The sequence below is a fragment of the Trichechus manatus genome, unplaced genomic scaffold, assembly GCF_000243295.1.
Source record: "Trichechus manatus latirostris isolate Lorelei unplaced genomic scaffold, TriManLat1.0 scaffold00062, whole genome shotgun sequence".
Classification (NCBI taxonomy): Eukaryota; Metazoa; Chordata; class Mammalia; order Sirenia; family Trichechidae; genus Trichechus; species Trichechus manatus.
In genome coordinates this window covers 3,641,166-3,652,194 of record NW_004443998.1, presented here as the reverse complement: position 1 = coordinate 3,652,194, position 11,029 = coordinate 3,641,166, and the positions used below count along the sequence as shown (strand labels likewise).

The window sequence follows — 11,029 nt, the reverse complement described above, 5'->3', positions numbered from 1 at the left end:
TCATATTTGAACGAGAGTTTTGCAGGATATATTATTCTTGGCTGGCAGTTTTTTTCTTTCAAGGTTTTATATATGTCAACCCATTGCCTTCTTGCCTGCATGGTTTCTGCTAAGTAATCTGCGCTTAGTCTTATTGTTTCTCCTCTGTATGTGACTTTTTGTTTTTCTTGAGCTGCCCTCAGGATTCTTTGTTTGTCTTTGGTTTTGGCAAATGTGATTATGATATGCCTTGGTGATTTTCTTTTGGGGTCTATCCTATATGGAGTTCGTTGAGCTTCTTGGATGGCCAGCTTTTCATCTTTCATGATATTGGGGAAGTTTTCTGTCAGCTGTTCTTCAATGATCCTCTGTGTTTTCTGTTTTCTCCCCCTGTTCTGGAACTCCGATCACTCGCAGATTTTTGCTTTTGATTGTATCCTACATAATTCTCAGGGTCTCTTCATCTTACTTCCTTCTTTTTTTCTGATTTTTCCTCAGAGTTGTATCCAAGTGTTTGTCTTCAATTTCACTGATCCTGTCTTCCACCGTTTCAAACTTGCTCCTCAGCCCTTCTATGACGCTGTCCATTTCTGAAATCTTGTTGTTTATCTTTTGGATTTCTAATTGCTGTTTTTGTATGGTTTCTAATTGTGGATTTATTTTGGCATTTTGTTCCTGCATTGTTTTCCTGAACTCTTCCATTTTTTTGTCTGTATTTTCCATGAATTTGTCTGTTTTTTCCTCATTTTTGTCTGCTTTTTGCTGCCACTCTTGGATAGCTCTGAATATTAGAGATTTGAATTCCCTATCAGTAGTTCTAGTGCCTTTTCTCCTACTGGAAAGTCATCTGGTGTTTTATTTTGGACACCTACTGGAACCATCCTGTCCTGTTTTTGTAAATGTTTTGATATTGTCTGCTATCTTCGGGGCATTCAGTAGTTATTTTTCTCATTTATTGATTGTAGATTTGTTTGTTTTATCCTGCTTTTTTGTTTTATTTGGCTATGTCTGAGCAGGCAGGCTGTGTGTGCTTTTTGTTTGCTTATCTTTGGGCACGATACTTTTCACCTCCTTCTCCATTGGGCAGGGTCAATCACTCAGGTATGGTACAGCAGGGCAGGTCTACCTGAACAGGAGTTGCTGGGATGGGTTGTTTGTGACACTTACTATGGCCACCAGGGTGGGCCAGTAATCAGTGCAGGGCAGGTTCCGGTAGGCCATGCCTGGGCTGCTAGGTGGTGTGATGTTCAGCACATGGTGCAGGTAGACAGGATGGAGGGGGGAGACTGTGATGTGTGGGGCTAAGATGGGTATGGGAGAGAGCAGAGAGGAACTGGAGCCAAAAACATACAAACAAACAAAAAAGAGTGCTAGAGGAGCTTGCCGTTGGAGTGGAGAGATGAGGGACTATTAAATGGAGAAAAACAAAAAGGAGAAGAAGAAAAGAAAAAAATGAATAAATAAAAATTAGAAATAAAGAAGAAAAGCAAAGCTCCCGGGGATCCCTCTGGTGCAGCTGCGAGGTCTGGGGAAGTTTCTTCCAAGCCGTGAAGTACAGCCTGGCTAGAAGGGGTAGATGTGTCACTCAGTGCCGGGTATTCAGGGGACAGGAAGAGAAGGAAAGTATAGAGAGATGAGAAACTGAGTAATGAAGAAAGACAAAAAGAGAAAAAGAGGGAAAAGAAAACAAAACAAACAAATTAAAAAGAACAAGAAAAACCCTCAAAGAAAAACAGAAAAGAAAAATCCCCCCCCAAAAAAAAACAGAAGAAAAAAAATGCTCTCAGGGATCCCTCTGCATGTCTGCACAAACTGAGGGGGTAGGTCCCAAGCCATGCAGTACTGCCCAGCTAGAACGGGCTCCCAGTTTGAGAAAAGAAAAAGAAAACAAACAAACAAACAATTCAGATAAACAAACAAAAAAAACCCTGGGATCCCACCACTGTGGCAGCACGGGCCGGGAAGCAGTTTCACATTTGAGTGGCGTTTCACAGCCTTTCAGGAAGAAGCAAAGATGGCGCACAGAGCCAGGTATTTGAGAGAAAGGAGGGGGAGGTGGTGAGAGGTAAGGAAGAAATCTAAAGAAACAGAAAAAAGCAATACCAGCAGCCAACAAATGGCACTCAGGGAGCCGGCCAGTGGGGGCAGGTGGAATCCAAGTGACACTGGGGTTAAGTCAGTGCTTCCCGAGTGGGGGTGAAGAAAAATGGGGGGTGGGAAAGCATATATTGCTGGTTACTGATTGTTCTGTCTCCTGCTGGAAGCTCCATGAAGCTGCTTTCTCATACCCCCTGTTTGCTGATCTCTGATAGGAGTCCAAGATGGTGGATATGTGCGGCGTTAGCTGATAGGGGACCTCTGCATGTATCTCTCCTCGCTCTCGGTTCTCTGTCAGTTTCTTATTCCAGTGCTTGGCTGAGTTCTTTATCTCTTCATTTGATGCTTAGGGTTTCAGGATTGCCATTTTCTCTGTTTGACTTAGTTTTCTGGATCTTTGCCGTGGAGGGACGGTGTGCTGCTTCTGCCTATAACACCATGTTGCCCAGAAGTCTAAATAACAGCAATTTTGAAGGATGTTCTTGACTTAAGTGGGAATGTGCAGTGTTTTGGGTGATGCTGGGTTGGGGGCTAATACAGATATATTTTCATTATGTTAAGGAAGGATGTATTCTTACGTTAATTAGTATTTGTTGTTAAATTGGTCAAATGCCATCTTAGTGTCCATGGAGATTATCGTATGTTCTTCCTCCGTAGACCCATATTAAGAAATATATTAATAGATTTCTTAACACTGAACCATTTGTGCACTTCCTGAACACACCCCACTAGTTTATTATTCTTTTATTATGCTGCTGGATTCTGTTTACAATATATTTTTTAGGACTGTTGTGTCAGAATTCATAAGTAATAATGATGGTCTGTTTTCTTCACTCTATTTTATGTTTGTGAATCTTCAAATATTTAGGAAATTTGTATTTTTCTTCTGGTGCTGCCTTTGTGATTATGACTTTATACAATACCCTTAGTCCTATATTTCTTTAAAGTCTAAAGTTTAGACTGTATCTATTTGTTCCTTATTATTAGCAATGAAAAAAATAGCTTATTTTATCTTCCTTTTTTCTCCTTTTTTTACTATCTGATGTTAATCAATAAAATTCTTAATTTTTATGTTTATACTGTTAGTTTTGCTTCTACTTCTACTAAATGGTTTGTATATTTAAATTATGTTTTTTTCCTTCCAGTCAGTTTATATCCTTCCAATTTCTCTTCACAGCCTCCCTCCCCCAACTTGTTGTTAGTTAAATTATTTCTACATTATTAATATATATAACATTTGCATTCTGTTTTGTTACCTTATCTGCCCTATTTGTGCTCACTGCCGGTCACTTTCTGTGTTTCCTCAATCACCTCTTGCTTGTCTAAAGTTCTTCCTCTGGTACTTCCCTTAAGAATGGTTTGTGGAGAAAAGGAAATAAAAAGTATCTAGATTGGAAAAGAAGAAGTAAAATTATCTCTATTCACAGATGATATGATCCTATGGAAGATCTCAAAGAGTCCAAAAGAAAACTTCTAGAGCTAACAGAGGAATTTAGCAAAGTTGCAGGGTACAAGATCAACAAACAAAAATCAGTTAGGTTTCTATACACTAGCAATGAGAACTCTGAAAGGGAAATTAGAGAAACAACTCCATTTACAATAGCATCTAAGAGAATAAAATACCTAGGAATAAATCTAACCAAGGACGTGAAGGACTTATAGAATGAAAACTATAAAACACTACTGAAAGAGAATAAAGAAGACTTAAATAAATGGAAAGATGTTTCATGTTCATGGATTGGAAGACTTAATATCGTTAAGATGTCAGTACTACCCAAAGCGATCTATAGATTCAATACAATCCTGGTCAAAATTCCAACAGCCTTCTTTACAGAAGAGAAAAACCAATCGTCAACTTTATATGAATGGCAAAAGGCCCTGAATAGCTAAAGCAATGTTGAAAGAGAAGAACAAAGAAGAAAGACTCACACTTCCTGATTTTAAGACATACTATACAGCTACAGGGGAGCCCTGGTGGCGCAGCAGCTAAGAGCTCGGCTGCTAACCAAAATGTCAGCAGTTCGAATTCACCAGTCGCTCCTTAGAAACCCTATGTGCAGTTCTACTCTGTCCTGTAGGGTCACTATGAGTCAGAATCGACTCAATGGCAACAGCTTTGAGTTTTTTTGGTTATACAGCTACAGTAATCAAAACAGCCCAATACTGGTATAACAATGGACTGGTATAACAATGGACTGGTGGAATAGAATTGAGAGTCCAGAAATAAACCCACATATCTGTGGTCAGCTGATTTTTTACAAGGGTGCTAAGTCCATTTGATGGGGAAAGAAGAGTCTCTTCAATAAATGGTGCTGGGAAAATTGGATTTCCACATGTGGAAAAGTGAAACAGGATCCATGCCTCATGCCATACACAAAAACAAATTCAAAATGGATTAAGGACCTAAATGTGCAAACTAAAACCATAAAATTCTTAGAACAAGCAGGGGCAACACTGTCAGGCCTAGCATTCAACAATGGATTGTCTAATATAACAAAAGCACAAACAGCGAAAGACAAAATAAATAAATGGGACCTCATAAAAATTAAAAACTGTTGTTTATCAGAAGACTTCACCAAAAAAGTGAAAAGACAAGCTACCAACTGGGAGAATATCTTGGGAAACCATATATCTAACAAGAATCTAGTAACCAAAGTGTATATAAAACTTCAACAATTTTTTAACTACAAAAAGAAAGATAACCCAATCATAACATAGGCAAAGGACTTGAATAGACATTTCACCAAAGAGGGCATTCAAATGGCCACCAAACACATGAGAAGATGCTCAGCATTATTAGCCATCAGAGAGATGCAAATCAAAACCACAATGAGATACCATTTTACTCCCACTGGGATGGCTAAGATTAAAAAAAAAAAAAAAAAACCCCAGAAAATAAAAAATGTTGGTGAGGATGTGGAGAAATTGGAATTCTTATCCATTGCTGGTGGGAGTGCAAAATGGTATAGCTGTTGTGGAAAACAGTGTGGTGGTTCCTCAAAAAACTAAAAATAGAACTGTCATATGACCCAGCAGTTCCACCACTAAGTATATACCCAGAAGACTTGAATGCAGAGACTTGAACAGAGACTTGTACACCAATGTTCAGTGCAGCACTATTCACAATAGCCAAAAGGTGGAAACAGCCTAAATGCCCATCAGCAGATGAATGGATAAACAAAATGGGGTACATACATACAATGGAATACTACTCAGCCAGTAGGAGAAATGAAGTCTTGATACATGCTACAGTGTAGAAAAGACATTATGCTGAGTGAAATAAGCCAACCACAAACGGATGAATATTGTATGACCTCACTTGTATGAAAAGATTAGAAAAGGCAAATGTATAGAGAACAAAGTTTATTAGTGGTTACCCGGGGTGGTAGGGAAGGGAAAAGGGGGCGGGGGTTAATGGTGATCGAAATAGCACATTGATTAAGGGTAAGGTTGCATAGCCAATTATTGTAATTGCTGTCAATAAATTGTACACCTGTATGAAGTTGAATTGGCAAAAGTTGTATGATAGATATGTTTACAACAATGACCAAAAAAAAAAAAAGACTAGTTTCTGAAGCTACTTATATACAACCAAAAACCTCATGGGATTTGGTTTCTTGGTTTGGATGTTTAGGGTCATGGTTTCATGGGACACCCCAGTTAATTGGCCTAATAACATGTTTGGTGCCTCTGTTCTATCTCCTAGTTCAATGCATAGTACTTGGGATCTTAAAAGCTTGCAAGTGGCCATCTAAGACATAACAATTGGTCTCTATTCACCTGGAACAAAAGAGGAAGAAGGAGGGTTAGGAATAGAGAAAGATATGGAATGTGTGGCTGATTGCCTCCACGAACAACTGCCTCCTTTGCCACGAGACCAGAAGAATTGGATGGTGCCCAGCTACCATTACTGAACATTTTGATCAAAGATTCCATGGGAGAATCCTGATCAAAAGGGGGAAAATGCAGATCAGAATTTCAATTTCTCATGGAATCCAGACTTCCTGGAGCCATGAAGTTTGGACGAACCCCTGAAACTATTGCCCTGAGATAATCTTTAAACCTTAAACCAAAAATATCCCCTGAAATCTTCTTAAAACCAAACAATAGTTTAACTAGTAAAGAATGTCTGCCTTGAGCATTGTGCTCTTTTAAGAACTATGTATATGGGATCAAATTGACAACAGCAGCATGAAAGATTAGATAGGAACCCTAGGGGACAGTGAATTTATGTTAATGGGGGAGGAACACCTCAGAAAAGGAGGGTGAGAATGGTTGCACAACTCAAAGAATGTAATCAATGTCCCTAAATGGTACACGTAAAAACTGTTGAACTGGCGTAGGCTTTGCTGTGTATATTCTCAATAACAACAACAAAATAAATAAAGCTATATGTAAAAAAAAGCTACCATTTGAAGTCATGCATAATAAACCATTTATTTGTGGGGTAGTGGGGAGAATGATTTGTGGGAAATGAGTTCTTGCTCAACAGTGTTGGTAACCTTTATACGTGAAGGACAACTTACCTAAGCATAAAATGCTTCGCTCACATTTGGTTTCCTTGAGTATCATCTTGGTATTGTTTTACTGTATTCTGGTTTTAAATGTTGTTCTGGAGAAATCTGAGACCAGGCTCATTTATTTTTCCCTTTTAAATGAATTTATCTTGTTTGCCTAACTTTGCAAAGGAATCTTTATCTTTAAAATTTGATGACTGTGTTAGGATCTTTCTTGGTACTGACCATTTGGGAGCGGTTTTCTTTGGCATATCACTTTTCATATTTCGACTGGAGCCTTTTTTATTTCAGGTAGGCTTTCTTGAATTGTATCTTTCAATATTTGTTTTCTTTTATTTATTTATTGTGGGGATTCTAATCATGCATACACCAAATCTCCACTGCCTGCATTCTGTAGCTGTCTTTTTCTCTGTTTCACCTTAGAAACTTTTTTCACGCCTGCCTTCTATATCCCTGTGAATTTTAATGTCATTTCCCCACTGTATACCTTCCGATTTCTTCTTCATTTCTGTGATGGTTTTGTAATTCATTTTTATTTTATTCCTGAGTTAATTTAGCTTTTGTTCCATCTCCTGTTGTCTGGCTGTCTCCCCCCATTTTTTGGCCATTTCTTCCCTGAATTCTCATGTTTGCTTTTTGTGGTTGCTTCATTAAATTTTCTGTGCTCATGGTGTAATATATGATGTTTGGTTCGAATTGTCTTTTGTTTCATAGCAACATTAGGCGCAGTGGTTAAGAGCTACAGCGAGCTATGGCTGCTCACCAAAACTCTCGGCAGTTCAAATCCACCAGCTGCTCCTTGGAAACCCTATGGGGCAGTTCTGCTCTGTCCTATGGGGTCACTATGAGTCGGAATCAACTCGACGGCAACGGGTTTAGTTTTTTTTAGTTTTTTAGTATTCTTCAGTAAGTTTTGCTTCTTTTCCCTACCTTTTTTTCTTCTAATATCTTTGTATTGATGCTGTGCCAGTTCTCTTTTTATTATTCATCATATGATTTCTTGGCTCATTTGCAGAAAATTCTTTCAGGGGTGTATTTTTGCTGGCATTTACTGTGACTCGCATCCTCTGGCACATTTTGCTATTCTCTGTTTTTATCCACCACGCAACAGCTGCCCCTGGTGTTCCAAAGTTCTTCCTGATGGCTGTCCTGCTCTCTCCATATCCCACAAGTCTGCTGTATGCAAGGAATATGGGCTTGTCATTTCGCGGTGAACCCTTTTCCCCTAGAAAGTGTATCTTTGTCGGCATTTTCTGAAATGTGCTGCTCTGGGTCCCTTGCTGTCCTCCCTGCTGCCCTTCTTTTCTCTTCTATTCAATTGACTTTTATTTGATATCTGACTTGAGAAGAGGAGATTGTTGTCTGCTGTCATCGTGTTTATACCATAAGTCTCCACCCCTCCTTAAAGCACGGCCTGCTCTAGGCCTTTGTGGCGGATACAGCCAGTTTTCCCTCAGTACCCATCCTTGCCTTTTGTTCTTTAGTACTAGGGCCTGAATGTTATTGGGACACCTGGCTGTTCCGCTAACGGCTGTATGCCCCAATCTCTCCTGTAGCCAGGTGTGATCATGTGAGTAAGGCCTAGCTAATGGCTAATAAGTGAAAATGATTTATGCAACCTCCAATTCATGTATCAAAAGGAAAGAAACGTACCCGCCGTCTCCCCGTCTCCCTTACTCTCTTGTTGGAATGCATGATGGTAAGAGTGAGAGCAGACAGCTTAGAGCCTGAAGTAGCAGCTGCGTGCTGAGGAGAGCAGAGCAAGAAGGTAGAAAGGCCCTCAAGACTGTGGAGGCGCTGGTTAGACAAGGTCAGATGGCTGATGTGTGTTGGCTATTTCTGATTACTTTTTAGCGAAGTTACTTCTGGTTGTGCAAGAGAAGTGAATTCAAGCTAGCAATGAAAGGCGGCCTTGGCAAGAGATTAAACTGGGGCCCCAAATCATCCTCAGAACCCCTCAGTTAGAGTCCTAGACGATAGAAGCTATGCCCAGGAAAATGTGTTGCCTTTCCTTGTTTCAAACTGATGGCCCTTAAATTGAGAGGAGAGAATGGGCAGTTTACAGAAGCTTATAAAAAAGACCAGGTATTTCAAGCACAAAAACTGTGTCTAAATGTGGTCTTGACTGTGATTATTTATGTATGCAACTGAATGGCAGCCTGTCAACTTTGTGACGGAATCATATTGCTAAAGAAATGACAAACTTGCCTAGAAAAAGGGTCCCTGGGTGGCGCAGATGGCTTACACTCAACCTCTAGCCTACAGGTTGGCGACTTGAACCCACCCACTGGCACCATGAAGAAGTCCTGGCGATCTGCTTCCATAAAGATTTCAAAAACAGAACAAAACACCAAACCTGTTGCTGTCAAGTTGATTCTGACTCATGATGACCACATAGGACAGAGGAGAACTTCCTCATGGGGTTTCCAAGGAGCAGCTGGTGGATTCAAACTGCCGACCTTTTGGTTAGCAGCCGAGCTCTCAATTACTGCACCACCAGGGCTCCTCCATAAAGATTACGGCCAAGAAAACCCTATGGGGCAGTTCTGCCCTGTCACACATGGGGTCACCATGAGTCAGAATTGACTTGATGGCAACGGGCTTGATTTGGTTTGGTTTGCCTAGGAGAAGCGTTTTTAAACTTCTGAAACAATCCATTTGCCTCCAGCTTGCACCAGCAGGAAACAACTTGCTAAACCTGGGGAGCATCTAAGAAGGGCATATTCTCCATTGCCCACTTCAGATATGTTAAGGGAGGATACAGAGCAAAGAAAAATCTCCCAGAAGGCAGGTCCAGGGGCTGCAGAGGACAAGGGACAAGGAGTTCCCCTGAGCGTCTTCCAGGGCTGCCACATGGGCTAACCAAGGAGCTCAATCTGCTACGAAGACAGAGAAATTTTAATAATTCCTGCCCATCAGGATTTGACCACTGCTATGGACCTTTTCTGACGGAAGTTCTCAGTACAGTTATCTTGCTTTTACTCCACCACGTATGTGTGTCCGTGAGGAATTGCAGGGGGAGGAGCGGCACATAACTCACCTCATGGTTTACAGGTTGCTGGATCATGAACAGCCATGTCTGGATCTAATGGAGAAGTCCAGACATCACCCAGAGACCCTGAAGTTAAAGCTGGATGTAAACATGGAAGGACTTTAGGTTATTTACTTTGGGAAGGTGGTGTGTTCGATGAGTGGAAAGAAGAGCAGACATGTATATTTAGGTGGCCAGAGAGGTAAACTACGGCCAAAATTGCCATAATGTGTTCCCCAGTATCCTTTCTTCCCTTCTTTATTAATAGATTTCCTCAGTGTTTAACATGGAATATGATTGCTCAGCTTAATGCTACATTTCCCAGCCTCTTTTGCAGCTATATGTAGTCAGGTAGCTTACGTTATGACCGATGGACTGTGAGCAGAAGAGATGTGTGCAGCATCTGAATTATATATCTAAAGGGTGTGGCATGTCCTGTATTTCCCCTTTCCCCTTTGCATCGAGCTGGAATGAAGACTTGATAGTGGGAGCTAGAGCACCATCCACAAGATGGAAGCTGTGTGTTGAGGAAGTTAGAGGCTCAAGATAGAAGAAACCTGGGTTCTCAACACCATGCAGCGAAGTTATCAGCCTGCACTACTTTTGCTTAGACACGGAAGAGAAATAAGCTTCTATATTTTAAGCTAATGTTGATTTTGACCTTTGTTAGAGCAACCAAACCAGTATTTTATATATTACTCCCCGCCCCCCGCCACTTTGCTGGATGCTCTTAAGGTCTTTGTTGGCTTCTTTCTTCTTTGCCGAATCTCTAAAAGTTGGAATACCCTAGGGGTCAATACTCAGACCATTTTCCTGTCTACACTTATTCCAAGGTGAGCTCATCTCATTCTGTGGCTCTAAATACCATCTGCAGGTATATGACTCACTCCCGAATCTGTATCTCTAGCCTTGATCTTTCTTCTGAGCCTCAAACTTGTATAACTAGTAGTTTACTCAGCATTTCTGTTTAGATGTCCAATAGGAATACGTCTGAGAAAACAACTCTTAATTGTCCTTCTGCCCTCCAAATCTTTCTTCTCCTGTCTTCTCCATCTCATTCAATGACACCATTGTCCACTATTGCTCAAGCCTGTCATCTTTGATTCCTCTAATTCCATCAAAAGTTATATGGGTCATTTGAGTTCCCATATAAATTTTAGGATCAGCTTGTCAGTTTCTACAAATAAGCCGTTGGGATAAGGACTGTGATGAATTTGTAGGTCAATTTGGGGAGTATTGCCATATTAACAATATTCTTCCAATCCTTGAACATTTGTTTCGATCTTTAACTTCTTTCAGCAATGTCTTATAGTTTCAGTGTACAAGTCTTGCACATCTTTTATGAAGTTTATTCCTGTTTTATTCTTTTGGATGCTAACATAAATTGAATTGATTTCTTAATTTT

The 11,029-nt window shown here is 40.3% G+C and overlaps 1 protein-coding gene across 1 annotated transcript in view; it reads left to right on the top strand.

The window, feature by feature from the left end:
• LEKR1 (leucine, glutamate and lysine rich 1) overlaps window positions 1-11,029 on the top strand; it is a 190,739-nt gene that overhangs the window by 83,171 nt on the left and 96,539 nt on the right. The window lies entirely within an intron of this gene.